This window comes from Phocoena sinus, chromosome 5 (assembly GCF_008692025.1).
Source record: "Phocoena sinus isolate mPhoSin1 chromosome 5, mPhoSin1.pri, whole genome shotgun sequence".
Classification (NCBI taxonomy): domain Eukaryota; kingdom Metazoa; phylum Chordata; class Mammalia; order Artiodactyla; family Phocoenidae; genus Phocoena; species Phocoena sinus.
In genome coordinates this window covers 89,130,470-89,145,588 of record NC_045767.1, presented here as the reverse complement: position 1 = coordinate 89,145,588, position 15,119 = coordinate 89,130,470, and the positions used below count along the sequence as shown (strand labels likewise).

The 15,119-nt window shown below is 40.6% G+C and overlaps 1 protein-coding gene across 4 annotated transcripts in view; it reads right to left on the bottom strand.

Moving 5' to 3' along the window:
* SLC4A4 (solute carrier family 4 member 4) overlaps positions 1 to 15,119 on the bottom strand; it is a 357,043-nt gene that overhangs the window by 268,693 nt on the left and 73,231 nt on the right. The window lies entirely within an intron of this gene.

Sequence of the window (15,119 nt, the reverse complement as noted above, 5' to 3'; positions counted from 1 at the left end):
GAAAATGAGTGACTTCTGTGATAAGAGCAAAGACGGCCAAGCTGACGGGCAACGGGAAAAGCCTGTTCAGGATCTGCCCACGTCCTTCAGAAAGACACAACTATCGCCTAAACTGCTGGAATTTCAGTAGACAGTAGAAGCTATTCTACTGCAATGCTCATCCATCCATTGCCAAGGCAACCCACTTTCAAAAGGAGTTTTCTCCAGGCTTAAGTTGACTTTAGACCAGTGAGATGGAAGGCAACTATTCATAGCTGTGATTTTCTAATTGTGAATATACCCGCCCCAGCTTTGGAGAAATGAATAGCAGAATCCGCTGGGGCCTGACTGCACCCGATGAAGAAATGCGTCCTCATTCTTGGGCCAACAACTCCAAGGTCACAGTGGAATGATACAGTAGAAAGGGAGCCAGACCAGGGGTCCGAAGACCTCATCCTAAGCCTGACCCTGTAACACAGGATGTGTGCCTTCGGGCAAGTTGGTAGCCTCTAGGAAGCTCTGATCAGTATCCCTAAGACAGAAATCATGCTTGGCTCTCAATGCATCAAGGGTTCTGGAACAACTGCACAGGGGTATAAAAGCCTCTCTAAGTTATATGGCACTACACAAAAATAAAATAGCTTGTAACATATAGTCAGCTCAGCTTCCTCAACTCTCCGAATGCCCTCTGAACTGCACACAAGGAGCCCAGGGGAAACTTGCGATGCCATCTAAAATAACTTTGATGGAAAAATGCAACTTGGAGAAAAGGGGGGAAAGGCGAAGTGTAAAAAAACAGGAAAAGCGCCATAAAAAATACATTCTGCTATAGTCAATGAGGCCCTCCTGGGACCTCTTCTGGTCTCTTTTTAGGGAAGACACACATTTCCTGATCACAGACTTTGAAAGTACAATCGACAAAAATATACTGATGTACTTAGTACATGAAAGTTTCAAAATTCCTCTGGCCAAACAAAATCTCACTCACATCAGAAATTTCTCTTCCTGCCCTGGGTATGACAGAATAAGCTAACAAACCAAAACCATGGCATTAATCTCCACGGTAAGATACCATTCTACACTCTGGTGACAGAGTTAAGTCACTCTGGAAGGAAATCATTGAGTAAGCAGAAGCACCTGACCCCGTCATTCGATCCTCCTTCTCTTCCTTATATCATGTGAGTCAGATAGAAAAGGCATATGTATGAGTTAAAGTCAATGTTCCTGATACTTTCCCCAGAATGGTTTGCCCCTCCACCCTTCTGCATTCTAAACTGTAGAACTGGTATCCTCAGGGGATGCTCCTGACTGCCAGTAGAGTCTTATTACGTCAAAATGGACTGTCATGGAGCCACTAGAGAAGGTAGGAACGCACCTCTCCTGCGAAGGCCAAAAGCTTTTGCTGAGACTCACTAGTGGCTCAAAAACAAATGCTTTATTTGACACACTGATACAGTAGGGAGCAATATTCGCAGAAAAGAAAGTAACAGCACGTAAACAGAAGCCAGACATGATTCAGTAGACAAAACAGCATTGGGGAAAAAAAAAAACATGATGCCAGAAAACAAAACATTCTATTTAAACTCAGATAAAAAAAAACTGATGCTTTCATTTGTGCGTTTGACATTTTATATGCTTAATCATTAACCTGAAATTGGTACCTTTTATTTTCTCAAATATTAGTCAAAGGAAATGGAATTATTTTCTAGATGGAAGTTTTCTCAGTGAGGCATTCCCATGCTCAGGCAGTGTGGATGGCATGTCTTTTTTTTTTTAATTTTTGCTTTAATGATCTCTGCTTTTTTAAAAAAAAGTTTTGTTAAAATATAACTCATATAGCATACAACTCACCCATTTAAAGTATTCAATTTGATGTTTTTTAGCACATTCACAGAGTTGTACAACTATCACCACGATCAAATTTAGAACTGATTTTGATCACCCCAAAAAGAAACGTCATGCTTATTAGCACTCATTCTCTTTTCTTCTCCCAACTCCCAGCCCCTGGCAACCACTAATCTACTTTCTTTATAGAGTTGGATGGCATGTCTTAAACAAGAGTGTTTATGTTCACTGTGCTTCTTCCTAGCACAGAGCCTGATTTTGTGCTCTCCTTTTTACCTGCAGTGTTCTTCTCTTCAAACTTCACCAATTTTTTTTCTTTCTCATCCTTTAGATCTCAACTCACTATTGAGATCCCACTATTATCACCGTGGGCCACACTCCACCACAGCACTTACCATAGGTACAATTTAACATTTATTTGTATGGTATTTGATTAGTATGTGTCTCTCCCAACAGACTACAAGCTCCCTAAGGGCAGGAAGTGTCTTTAATTTTGTTCATCATCATATCTCCAGCATCTAGCACCTTACTTAGTACACAGTAGACCTTCAATAAATACTCTGGATGAAGGGGTAGATGGATGAATGAGGCATCTCATCCTTCCTGATACTGATGTGATCCTGGGGGTTTACTGGGAGACTCTCCCTACAGGTCTCAGTACTGAATAACTTTTCCATGACTTCATTTGTTCAGAAGGAACAAAACTTGGAGCGCTAAAGATTTCCCAGAGCAGGGAAGCTGAGTAACATTTTATACTAAAATTGCTTGAGACCAAAATATTTTCAAAACATGCAACCAAGATAACTGACCAAATTTTAAAACTTTAAAATTAAAAAAAAATTTTTTAAAGAACAAAGAAATGAATGATAAAGTGACAGATGAGAGATTTTAACATAAGATAAACAGGTTCACATTTCACCCAGAAAGGAAAACTACCTGTGTCCACAGCAAAATCTAGTCATATTACCCATTGCATCCAGTCAATTTTAGCTACTTTATAGTTTGTTTTGTGTACTTTCTTAAATAATAAATGTAACTACTTAGAAAATCAGTAATAAAAAGATGCACAATATGACTTCTGATTCTAAGCCAAGATTTCTGGATTAAACATGTAGGATTTCAAGGGAGAAAAGGAAAGGCTACTTCATCTATTTTGCTTAAGTTCTTAATCACTCTGTAGCTAAAGAATAATAAAGAATCGATACTGACAATGCAAATTGAACTTGGATGTGTACAATGACTTTTAGATCTCATTCACTCAAGCTAGAAGCTGTGAAAAACTCTGATCTAACATTCTACCTAGTCACGTTACACGTTAGTACAATGGTTAAGAACCTTTGCCTGGAGTCAGAGAAACAAACACCAGTGCCCCAGCAATGCCACTTGCCAACCATGCAATGTCAGGTGAGTCACTCACCTCTGTGTCCCTAACCCTGAAAATGAGGACATTAACCTCAGAGGGCTTTGATGAGGAAAACTAAGATTAAAATTTCTAGGTACTGGCAGAGTACACAGACCAGATCTTGTGTCCAATAAATGTTAATTGTTATTATTATCAGCAACATTTTATCAACAAAATTCAAGTCACCTTAAATAATGAGATTTATTCTCATTACTTCTCACAGCTCTCCTTCATAAGGAGAGAGTGAAAGGACAGGTAGACATATAAACAGACCAACCTAGAAAATATGAGGGGCTGCTCAGGCTCACCAGCAATAATGACAAAATTAAGAGATTCCAGGTCTTACTTCCTCTAAGTAAAAACACATTTTTTACCGTTTATGGAATAAATAATGGAACTAAAATATTCATTCACCAATATTCATTCAAATATGTGTCAGCCACCCATCCTTTTCCATTAGGAAACATGCATTTCTCCAAGTACCACCCAGTTCACTTAAGCTTACATCTCATTGGTCAGGACTAAGTCACATGCCCCCCCCGCCCCACCCACAAGAGAACCTGGGAAACCAATGTTTTCAGCTGCCACACTGATGTCATGAACAAAACTGGGTTCTGAGGATAAAGAAGAAGAAGAGAATGGATATTAGACAGTCTACTAAGCAGAGTCTCCTAAAATGGACTTTCATGCTCGTTTAAGTACAGAAATATGATGACCACGTTCTTTCCTTCTAAAGGGGGAAGGGGTCTTTTGGTAGAAGCCCCTCAGCTTGTTTACCCTCCATGCTGATCCATTCCTGGGTGAAGGAGGAGTGAAACCTAACCAGTTCCTCACTCCTCTCCCCTACCATCCTGACATTCCTGATGCTCCAAGGCTCAATTCAAGTGCTCCTTCCTCTATGAGGCCTTCTCCCACACCCCCTGCCAAACCTAGGCATTTTCCTTGATGTCCTCATACCACCTTGTGTATAACTCTACTATAGCAATTACCATAGTCTCTGCAATTTGTCTGATTTGTGTCATTTTCTCCACTTAACTGTCAGGTTTCTTTACGAAATTTTCATCTCTGCAGTCCCAGTGCCCAAGTCTATGCCTAAAAAGAAGAAAAGAAGCAGTACTCCCTAAATATTCCTTGGATTGGATCAAAATGGATTAAATTGAATTGACTTGCACTGCACTACACTGAAGGCTCAGGGATCTGGCTGCAACTCTTTTCTCACCCTGCTGTGGTGGCTCACGGGGTGCCTGCCCCAGAACCATGAAGGATGATGACAAGCTTACAAGCTTATGGTTCATACAAATAGATCATGTCTCAATGAGATCATGCATTAGCTTGGCTTGCTGGCCAAAAAGGAGAGTCAAAAAACAGTTACATTAGCTTATTTCCTCTCAGGGGAACTGTGGAGAAAGGAGTAAAAGTCACTGTTTACCAAACAAAAGGCTGAGAAAACATTTTTTCATTTAAGACTATGACAAATTAGTGAAAGTGACAAAAATAAATAAAAACCTACCACATACTCCAAAAGTTGCACAACTGCCTAAAAGCCAAACTGTAATTGTAAATGTGCTGGCATTTGGCACAGAGATCAGGATTTCAAGGAAGCGAGCCACTCTTTTATGAACACTACTAAACTGAAATGTCACAAGCAGCTTTTGATTAAACTATGATTGTCACAGTATATAGGAATGAACTAACATATGGTGTTTTTAAAATAAACTACTAACCACATCCAGTGGTTTCAATTAAAGAATGGTTCATTGCTTACAAAAATTCCCCTAGATCCAGCTGTCTGCCAGAAAAGTCCCATTGCCTCACTGAATTTCCACTGTCATCAGGCAGATTACTAAAGGGCCAGTCTTGGATTTGATGTGGACACTCAGGGTAACCTCTGTAGAAAGTACTTTCCCCCAGCTTTGTCTTGTGGCTGAACAAATCCTGGGGGTAATCTCCTATAAGGAGTATAAGTTGAATTGCAGTTATATTACATGGCCTACTAGAAGACGTAGAGAATACTTAAAAGAATTTTTTAGAATGCTAAATAAAGTTATACCATAGTGTTCTGGAATTTTTAAAAAATAATAATTAAAAAGTATTAAGAAGAGGACTAGTAAGCTGTAAGACCCAAGTTCCTGATAGAAGAAACATCTCAGAGATGACTCTAAAACCAATACAAGGAAGTAATGTAAATAGATGAATGACAGGAAGCTAGTTAGAGAATCACTGTCATCATTTCATAATCATGAAAAACTATCCCTGGGGAATTAAAGATAAGGCAGGTAGAGGCCACTTGGAACTTGTTTGAGGAGAGCATGTAGAGACCTGGTCCTGCTAAGAAATGGGGTTCTATTATGAGGGGTGAAATGTTAGCCTCTGGCACTCACCCAGTGATTTTTCTGTTCTTTGGTCTCACTGTCTTTCTCGATAGTAAGGGTCCCTCCACGTTCTCTCCTTCTCAGAATTTGTCATCGCCTCTCTCTCCTTACCTTCAGTGCCATTCATGTGCTTTCTTCCTCTATCCCTACGACTGGCCAAAATGTAGAACTCAATGACATTTTAAAAACTCAACTGTTATTTAAAATAAATACAAACTTCACGTTGGTTTTTCTTCTTATACATTGCCCTTGACTGATCTCTTTTTCGTCTAAACTAGTGTGAGCCTTCTATTAAAATAAGGTTCTCCACGCCTTCTATTAAAATAAAGTTCTCCACACCCACTCTTAAAGGCAGTGCATTCTCCCCACCTGCCAGACAAGGAAAGCATCTCTGTCACTTCTACTGTATATAAAATATGCAAAGCAGATCCTCAAATTTATCCCATTATATTCACCACTTAGATGTCTTTACAAATGTCAGAAACAATCATAAAATAACAGAATAAGAGGATCTTAAAGAGAATGTGTCATAAACGTATTTCCAGTCCATTTCATAGAGGAAAAAAAATCTATAAACCTTCCAAGTTTGGTTCAAGCATGCAAATAATAGCTCAGAAAAAGTTTCCTCAAGCCACACACATCTGATCTAAATGAGTGGCCAGTGGAACACCAGTTATCCACCTCCAGCCCTTCTTAACTACAGTATCTTTTGCTCAAAATCTATATTTAAAACTTGGAGGAACAAGGGAGAGTATTAGCTGTTTCTGGGTGTGGACATCAATAAAACAATAATCCAAAAATCTTTTTGAAATTCTTTGCTTGTTTGTTTCCTTGGTTTTTGTCTGTTTGGGGAATTCAGCAGTTTCACAAGCAGTAACGAAGTAGAGTCAAAGAACTGACAGGATTTTAGAGTTGCTCATGCATGCATTCTAGATATTGGGTAAATCTGCAGCGAATTTCTAGTTAAAGAAATTGCTATCCCCATGACTTGGTAACAGAAATCACCCTATTTTCTGCTGAAAACAGCTTCAGTTTTGAACAAACACAACTTGCTATATGGTCCACATATTTATTGGAAATTTGCATCCAGAGGTCACATTTTTCCATTACACCTAAGTTATTCCTTCCCAAAGCCTCGTAAATGAAGCAGAATCAATGAAATATAATTGCTTTCTCTGTGGCCCTTGTGGCAAAATTTGGTAACAGACAAAGGATAACTTTAATACAAATTGATGGATCACAGTAAAACAGCTACCAGAAGTGGCTTCTAAGGGTATTGAGTAAATCCTGCTTTTTAAAAAAATGGAATTCTGCTTAATTGGCAAATAGCAGAAGAATAAAAAATTTCAGGGATGCTCTTGTTTCAAAAACATTACATCATGATTCTGAGAAGGATGTACAAAGGTCACCTAAGTTCATCTCTGCAGCAACATGGACTACTCTGTTTATCCATAATAAACATACATAACAATTCTTAAAATTCTCTATGTAAGACACTCCACAAACAGCCTTGGTGACATCAAGTGATTAACAAATCTCACTATCATAAGTAACCTCTTTTATACACTATCCTCACTCAGCACAGTGGAATATGAACCGCAAACAGTCATGCAGAGGCAAGCTTACACCAATTCAACATGTTAATATGGTTCTTTAGAGAAATGTCATCTAAAATAATATTTTGCATTCTTGCATTGACATACGTATCTTCACACATTTTAATACTTTTTCATGAGAAAAAGTACGTGCAGGGTAGCACTTTTATTTCTGTTTCGAAAACATGAACAATTTCTATTTTATTTACGTGCTAATTAATCATTGCAAAACAAAGTTGTAGAACTATATAGCATGAGAAAAATTACTTTTCTCTCTTTTCATTTCACCATTATTCAACTCACCCTCTTACACAACTCTGGTGATTTCTATTTTAATCACATTTCAATAAGATTTAGGTGGGGGGGATAGTTTTTTTTTTTAACTAAGGTCGTTGTTAATACTAAATAATTACATAACCTTTCCTCTTCAGTTTTTATTTCTCAGACACAGCAGAATATTTTAAACTAACTGGTAATTTCTAGACATTTTATTTGTGCATCCACTCAAAGGATATGCTATTTCAGAACATGACTCAAAATAAGTACGAAATATTGCTCCTGCCCGTGAGGCTCTAATGATATGGCTGGAGAGACGACACACAGCTGAATGAAAGAGGTTAAGTCAACACTTGAAGCATCACAGGCCTAAGTACCAGAATATGTAATGTACTTGTAAAATACTTGCCACAGGAGTTCAAAAACTGGGGAAGTCATTATGAGTGGGTGTAAATGCTCTCTTTAAGGCCTTGCTGAAACAGAAGAAACCTATAATTTTCATTAAACTATTGAAAAAAGTAGAGGAAACTCCATTACATTCTCAATTTCTTTTTAAATGTCTATGGACCTCAAGTGAGGAACCTGCTTTCAGTAATGAGAAGCATTAGAAGGTTTTTTTTTATTACCATTATTGTTTGTTTATTTAAAGAGAGACTAGATGGAAGGGACATTTTAGATACCTGGAAGCCTTGTCAGAAATAACTCCCTCCTAGGGAATTCCCTGGCAGTCCAGGGGTTGCGAGATACCTGGAAGCCTTGTCAGAAATAACTCCCTTCTAGGGAATTCCCTGGCAGTCCAGGGGTTGCAACTCTGTGCTTCCACTGCAGGGGGCATGGGCTCAATCCCTGGTTGGGGAACTAAGATACCACATGCCACGTGACACCCCCCAAAAAAAGAACAGTGCATTTTGACAGTATGGAGGTTCCTTAAAACACTAAAAATAGAATTACCATATGACCCAGCAATCCCACTACTGGGCATATACCCTGAGAAAAACATAATTCAAAAAGACACAGCACCCCAATGTTCACTGCAGCACTATTTACAATAGCCAGGTCATGGAAGCAACCTAAATGTCCATCGACAGACAAATGGATAAAGAAGATGTGGTACACATATACAATAGAATATTACTCAGCCATAAAAATGAATGAAATTGGGTCATTTGTAGAGACGTGGATGGACCTAGAGACTGTCATACAGAGTGAAGTAAGCCAGAAAGAAAAACAAATATCATAAATTATATATGTGGAATCTAGAAATATGGTACAGATGAACCGGTTTGCAAGGCAGAAACAGAGACAGAGATGTAGAGAACAAACGTATGGATACCCAGGGGGAAAGTGGGGCGGTGAGAGGGGGATGAATTGGGAGATTGGGATTGACATATTTACTCTAATATGTATACAGTAGATAACTAAGAAGAACCTGCTGTATAGCACAGGGAAATCCACTTCACTGTACAGTAGAAACTAATACAACATTGTAAAACAGCTATACCCCAATAAAAAAAAATTTTTTAATTAAAAAAAGAAATAACTCCCTTGTATTTCAAGTTAGACACTAAAGGCAGAAAATCCAAATAAGAAGATAATGCCTTAGGAATTCAAAGGAAAGGGCAGACACAGGAGATACTTAGAAGGAAAAACCAATAGGACTCAGTGAGTGGCTGATTATGGGAGAAAAAGAATAGGGAAGAATCAAGGATTACTGAGATTTTGATTATACAGGTAAGAGGATGATGGGGACTCCGTGCTCACAACACCTCTATAGAAATGTGATGAAAAGTCAAGCAACACTCCCCATCCATGGGAAAGTTATTAAAAGAACCCAACATTCCTGCTTCCAGATTGTGGTCATGGAAGAATTCCAGAGAATTTATTTATAGAATATACCCATGGTCCCCCATGGTCCCACATCCCAACTTCTGCATCAACAGTTCAAACCCATAAAGCCCTGAATCTAAATCCCTGGTATTAAGAACCCATACAGTCCTTTAAGAATCTTTTTTTTTCTGATATGAGAAATTTCCTGAACAGAATACCATTTCAAGAAGATCCCTACCAGTATCTTTCATTTTTTCAGTGCATTCCAATCACACACATTCTCACACACATACTCACAAATACACTCACACCCCCAAGCTTCCAATCTTATCCTTGAACCCAAACCACAGGATGAGTCCTGCCTTCTGCTGAGGAAGTAATACCTGTGACAGATAGTCATTTACACCCCCTTCGCTTCTCTAGAGTATACTTCACATCTTAAATTCCATATACAGCTCTAGTTTTCCCCCATTTTCCACCTCAAGTCACAGTCTCTTTTTAGCCCTGAGTACCCCAGCACCTGGAGCACAGTGGAACCCTCTGAGGCCTCTTGAACTCATGAGTCACTATAAATAGCAGCAACATCAACTCTCCCATGACACACGTAAATGCACTATTCATAACATCTCACAGCATGATAAAATGAAATAACTATTGTAATAGAATAGGCAGAGGCTGCGAGAAATGACACCCTTCCATAGTGTAAAGGACTGCCACTTGGAGGCCACTTCAAGGTGATTTCAAGAGAACTGCGTTTCCAAAATGCAAGGCTCCCTAAGAGGTTTATATAGTTAACCAACTGGAGAAGGCAGAAGAGCTAAGACACAGTGCTCCTGTACTCATCAGCATCACAGAGGAATAAACAGCAATTATTTGTACCACACAAAACACAACATTGTTGAGCCAGCTTTGTGCCACCAAAAACAGAAGTATGCCAAACATTTTTCCTCTCTGCACAGCACTGCCTTTGAGTTGCTGATGCGTCCCACCCAACTGCCCTTCTTAACCAGATTAATTTCACTGAGAAACACAAAGAAAGAGCCAGAAAGAGATCCTTTTCAGGAAAGAAGGAACAGCCCATTTGCTTGCTGGGGCCCAGAAGTGGGAATTCCAACTGTTGACTGAAGTCAAGGGCACATTTGGTAAGCAGAGTCACTTGCTAGTGCCCCTATGTTACACAAAGGCACAGCACAATAGGTATCACCTCTGCCCCGTGAAAGTCTCATTTCCTTGGTCCTTTCACCTGCCAGCCAGCATCCAGCCTGTACCACTGGCAAGTTAAGAGACTTAGCTCTCCCAAAGATGCCTTTGGGAGCCAGGAGCCAAGCTGACAGCCAAAGCAAAGGAAGAACTAGTGGGATTTTATAGTAGAAAAGGCCAGAAGAGCTTAAAAAGCAGTGATTAATGTTCACAGGGAATTAATCTCTGCAAAGTTTTAGTCTGAAGCTTTGGCATTACCTGTGTACAATGGAAGGGAAAAGATGAGCTTGAAGAAAATGTTCAGAATAACCCAAAATAATAATTGCTAACCAGATACACTTCCCATTTAATACTCAGAGCACTATGAAGTAACCTCTGTCATTATTCCCCTTTTACAGGAGAGGAAACAGGAGCACAGAGAGTTTAAGTATCTTGCCAAGGCCACGCTGCTGGTATGAGCTGGGATTCGAACTCTGTGTGGCTTGAATATGTGCTCCTAACTGATATGATACACTACCTTTCCAGTAAAATTCCATCACAAGTGGCCCTTCTGAAAAGGCAAACTTTAAGTTTTCAATTACTTTTAAATACCAAAAGCCTTTGTTTCAGACCTAAAGATAAAGTACTTCCTCCTACGTACATAAGATGAAAGATAGAGAAGAGGATGAAAAAGATGGCATATTTCTTTTGTGTTTTGTTTCCTAACAGGGACAGAATCTACCTCCTTTCACATACATTCCGAAGACTCCCTTCTCTCCTACATACTGCTTCATTTGGGGGATACACAAATGGCACACAGAAAATTTTTTAAATCTTACTTTGTGATATCAGCATTAAGGGTCTTGCCTAAAAACATTTAGGAATCAAGAAAAAGTAGGAATGCACCCAGAAGAATGAGGTCAGGTGTGGGGAGGGCGCAGGGGTGTGTGTGCGCTGGGAAAAGGGGAAGTCAAATGACAAAACCCCAAATAATCTTGACTCTTTATGAAAAGGTACTCTGTTCATTTCCCCGGAAGCACCGAACAAAAGCAGCTGCCCATTTCTCTGCTTCAGTTTCCTGACTATAACTGGATCACCAATGGGCATCCATTGTTCCAGGCTCACAGAACAATGTTCACTAGCATAAATGCATCAGTTCTGGTACACATCCAAAGAGCTAAGAAAGAATACCACAAGACTGAATGTGTGTGCGCATACCCAGCGACCAGATTCCACCACGGGCAAGACATAGGTGTGCGAGGCAGTTAGCACCGCCCAGAGCCGATGCATGTGCAAGCTTGTCAAGAGATATACTACACATCAGACCACTATGCTGAACAGGATGTTCTGCTTGTAGCTCTGTTTCCCAACATTCTACACATCTTCAGAGTCTCTGCAGTCACAGAGCAGCCTGTGATTCCCCCATAAGCATCCCAGGGCACTAACAAAACGCAAAGCACAGAGGTCAGAACCATCGATGGAAGGTCACTGCACTGTGTTTGCAGAGCCTAGCTCATCCAGGACCACCTTCCCACCCAGAATGGGCAACCCTCAGAGGATGGCAGCTGCTAACTTAGGGGGAAAAAAAGTGTATGGTGGGGGAGGCGAAAGGATTATTTTTAAGGAAGAGCACAATCTAGCTTTTCTCTCCACCACCTACTCCACACACCACCTCCTCGTTCCCTTGTCTCTCCTCCTGCCTGCTCTTCCATTTCACTTGTCTCCCCCAGCCTCTCTCCCCATTGCTCATGTACCACACTTCTCACATGTGCTTTCTTCTCTGTGTCCCAAGCTGAGACACCAGCTCAGACACCACACTGAGAAGAGCAGCTGTGTGAGGACTCAGAGCTGCCACTGAGCTCGGAGGGGAAACGAGGGTGGCTAGCCTCCTCCTCAAAGCTCCAGATGCATGAGATTCAAAATGTGCATCCACTCTTTAGAAGCCCTGTCTTGAGACCAGAGCCATAGAGAAGAGAAAAAAGCATCTGTGTTATAAGTTAAATGAACCCGTTAATTATGTCATCTTCCTAATGTGCCTAAATACTGGAGGATATTTGGCTTACGTCTTGTTATAAATGTCCTTTACTATTCATTCTGTGCCTCCTTAATATGGCTTCTGAAGCTGAGCTGCCATTCTCGTCCGGAAGAGTAAGCATTTTTTTTTCTTTTTTTTTTTGCAGTACGTGGGCCTCTCACTGCTGTGGCCTCTCCCGTTGCGGAGCACAGGCTCCGGATCCGCAGGCTCAGTGGCCATGGCTCATGGGCCCAGCCGCTCCACAGCATGTGGGATCTTCCCGGACCAGGGCACGAACCCGTGTCCCCTATATCGGCAGGCGGACTCTCAACCACTGCGCCACCAGGGAAGCCCCGGAATAGTAAGCATTTTTAAATGTATGGGATGAATCCATGTGCTCTGTGGATCAATCCCTTCCATCACCTGTGGGTGACGAGCAACTCAACACAGTCAGGAGTCGTGTACCCAGACCAAAGTACCACTTTAGCAATAGTTAAAATAATGAGGCACTTCCCAAAGTAGCATAATTAAAAGTTAGGACCAGATTGAAATGGCAAGAGAAAAAGGCAGAGCAGGGAAATATAAAAGATCATGTGTGAGGATTAAAAACAAGAAAATCAACTGGATCTTTACCTATAATGTGGGAAATAGACCAACAGAAGCAATGTCTTCCGCTGTAGTAATCAACTGCTCTTCAATAAGCATTTATTAGGCACATATATACTATGTACCAGACACTGTACTAGCTGCCAGAGATAACATAGGTGAACAAAACAAACTTGATCCTAGCTCTCAGGGAGCTTACGGTGTACCATCAGCACAAGACAAAACTGTAGGCTAACAAAGTCCCAAAGTGAAACATGTATTATGAAGGAAAGAGATAAGAAGTGAGGGGGGGCTAACACTGGAGAACCTACGTCAGAGAGAGCAGTAGGAAAAGGCCTCTCTCAAGAGACCAAACTTTAAAGCTGGAACATAAAGGGAGAGAACAGCTAACCGGGGCCAGAATGAGTGACCATTCCAGAAAGATGGGATTGCATGAGCAAAGGTCCTAAGGCAGAAAAGGTTTGGGCACCACTGAAAAAAATCACCGTGGCTGAATTAAAGTGAACAAGGAGCAAATAACACAAAGGACTCTGGTGAGACACGGTGGGCCCTAACGCCCAACCGAGATTTCATTCTAAGGAGTGAATGGCATGACCCAATTTAAACTTCATGATGATCACTGCTGCCACTGTGTGGGAAGAGACTTGAAAGGCGGAGTCTGTTGCAGTTGCCTTAAGCAAGAAATAAGGATTCCCTGGACCACACTGTGGCAGCCAAACCAAAAAAGAGTAGACAGATTCAGACATATTTTAGAAGTAGAACCAACAGAAGTCATTGATGGATTGCATATGGAGGTGACAGCAAGGGAAAAAAATCAGGGATGATTCTCATCAAGTTACTCTATTTCCACGTGGGGCTTCTTCAGAAGTTACAAGCATGACCTGCTACAATGCCAGGCCCTTGCAAGAATCTAGTCTAGAGGACCTGGTATGTCTGTAAACATAAGTTAACTCAAAAACCCAAGATCCAAGAACAACATAAACTGGGTGGGGCTGTTCCTGACAGACAGTAATGGCAGGTATTTCAGTGAGTTTTCCCATAAGAATTTTATCTTCATGTTGGTGTCAGAGCCCTGTAGCTTCCGCCAAATCACAGATTGAAATGTCTTTCCATATCTGAGTGCAACAATCTTAAGTAGAATTGCACCAGATAAACCAGCGACCAATCTCGTTAGTCTCCATGATAAGCAGTGGAGAAAATACGGTAATTTCTAAGAGGATCTTCATGTCAAATTGGATGCCTCATGTCAAATATGTCACAGGCATATGACAGCATAACTTAGTGACTAGCAGAAAGTAACAACTATAAAATACAAATTTATAAATCATTTCTTTATTATCATTGTCCTTAACAATGATGTCTCCATAGGATCGCTTCAGAAACCAAGTATACAACCCAATCCAGTACTCCCCAGGGAGGAGACCTCTGAGGGTAAAGAGAATGAACTGCCTTCCTTATTTTACATGTTGTACTCAAACTGGTCCCCCAAATGCCACAGAAAGCCACAGGAACCCCGTGGGAGAGACAGGTTCAGTCTCAGTACCTTTCTGACCTGTTTATTCACTATTACCTACTTGAGTATTACTGGCATTGTTTCCACTGCCCTTCCTAAAAAGCTATTACATAATTATCATCTCAAAATCCCTTGGCCCATTTGTGTAGGTGAGCATCTCTTTCCTTTTTAGTATTTATAGTGATGATGCACTCTTGTTCTTAAATTGCAGAATGAGAGATTATGAGAGAGAGAGAGGGAGACAAAGAGAGACAGAGAGACAGATCACACACACACACGCACACACAGTGGAGACGCACCTCTGATTCTGGCTTAGGCCTTGCCAAAACAGATAGCAAATGGAGATAAATAGTAGTAATTTATTTGGAAAGGGATGTTATCTTTTGTTCCTCCAGACTATTAACTGTGAACTTTTTTGGCTGCATTTCAAGGAGTTTGCTTGAAACAGACCCCATTTTTTTAGTCAACATATGAACAGTTCCTTTCAGAAAGGCTCTCCCCCAACATTCCA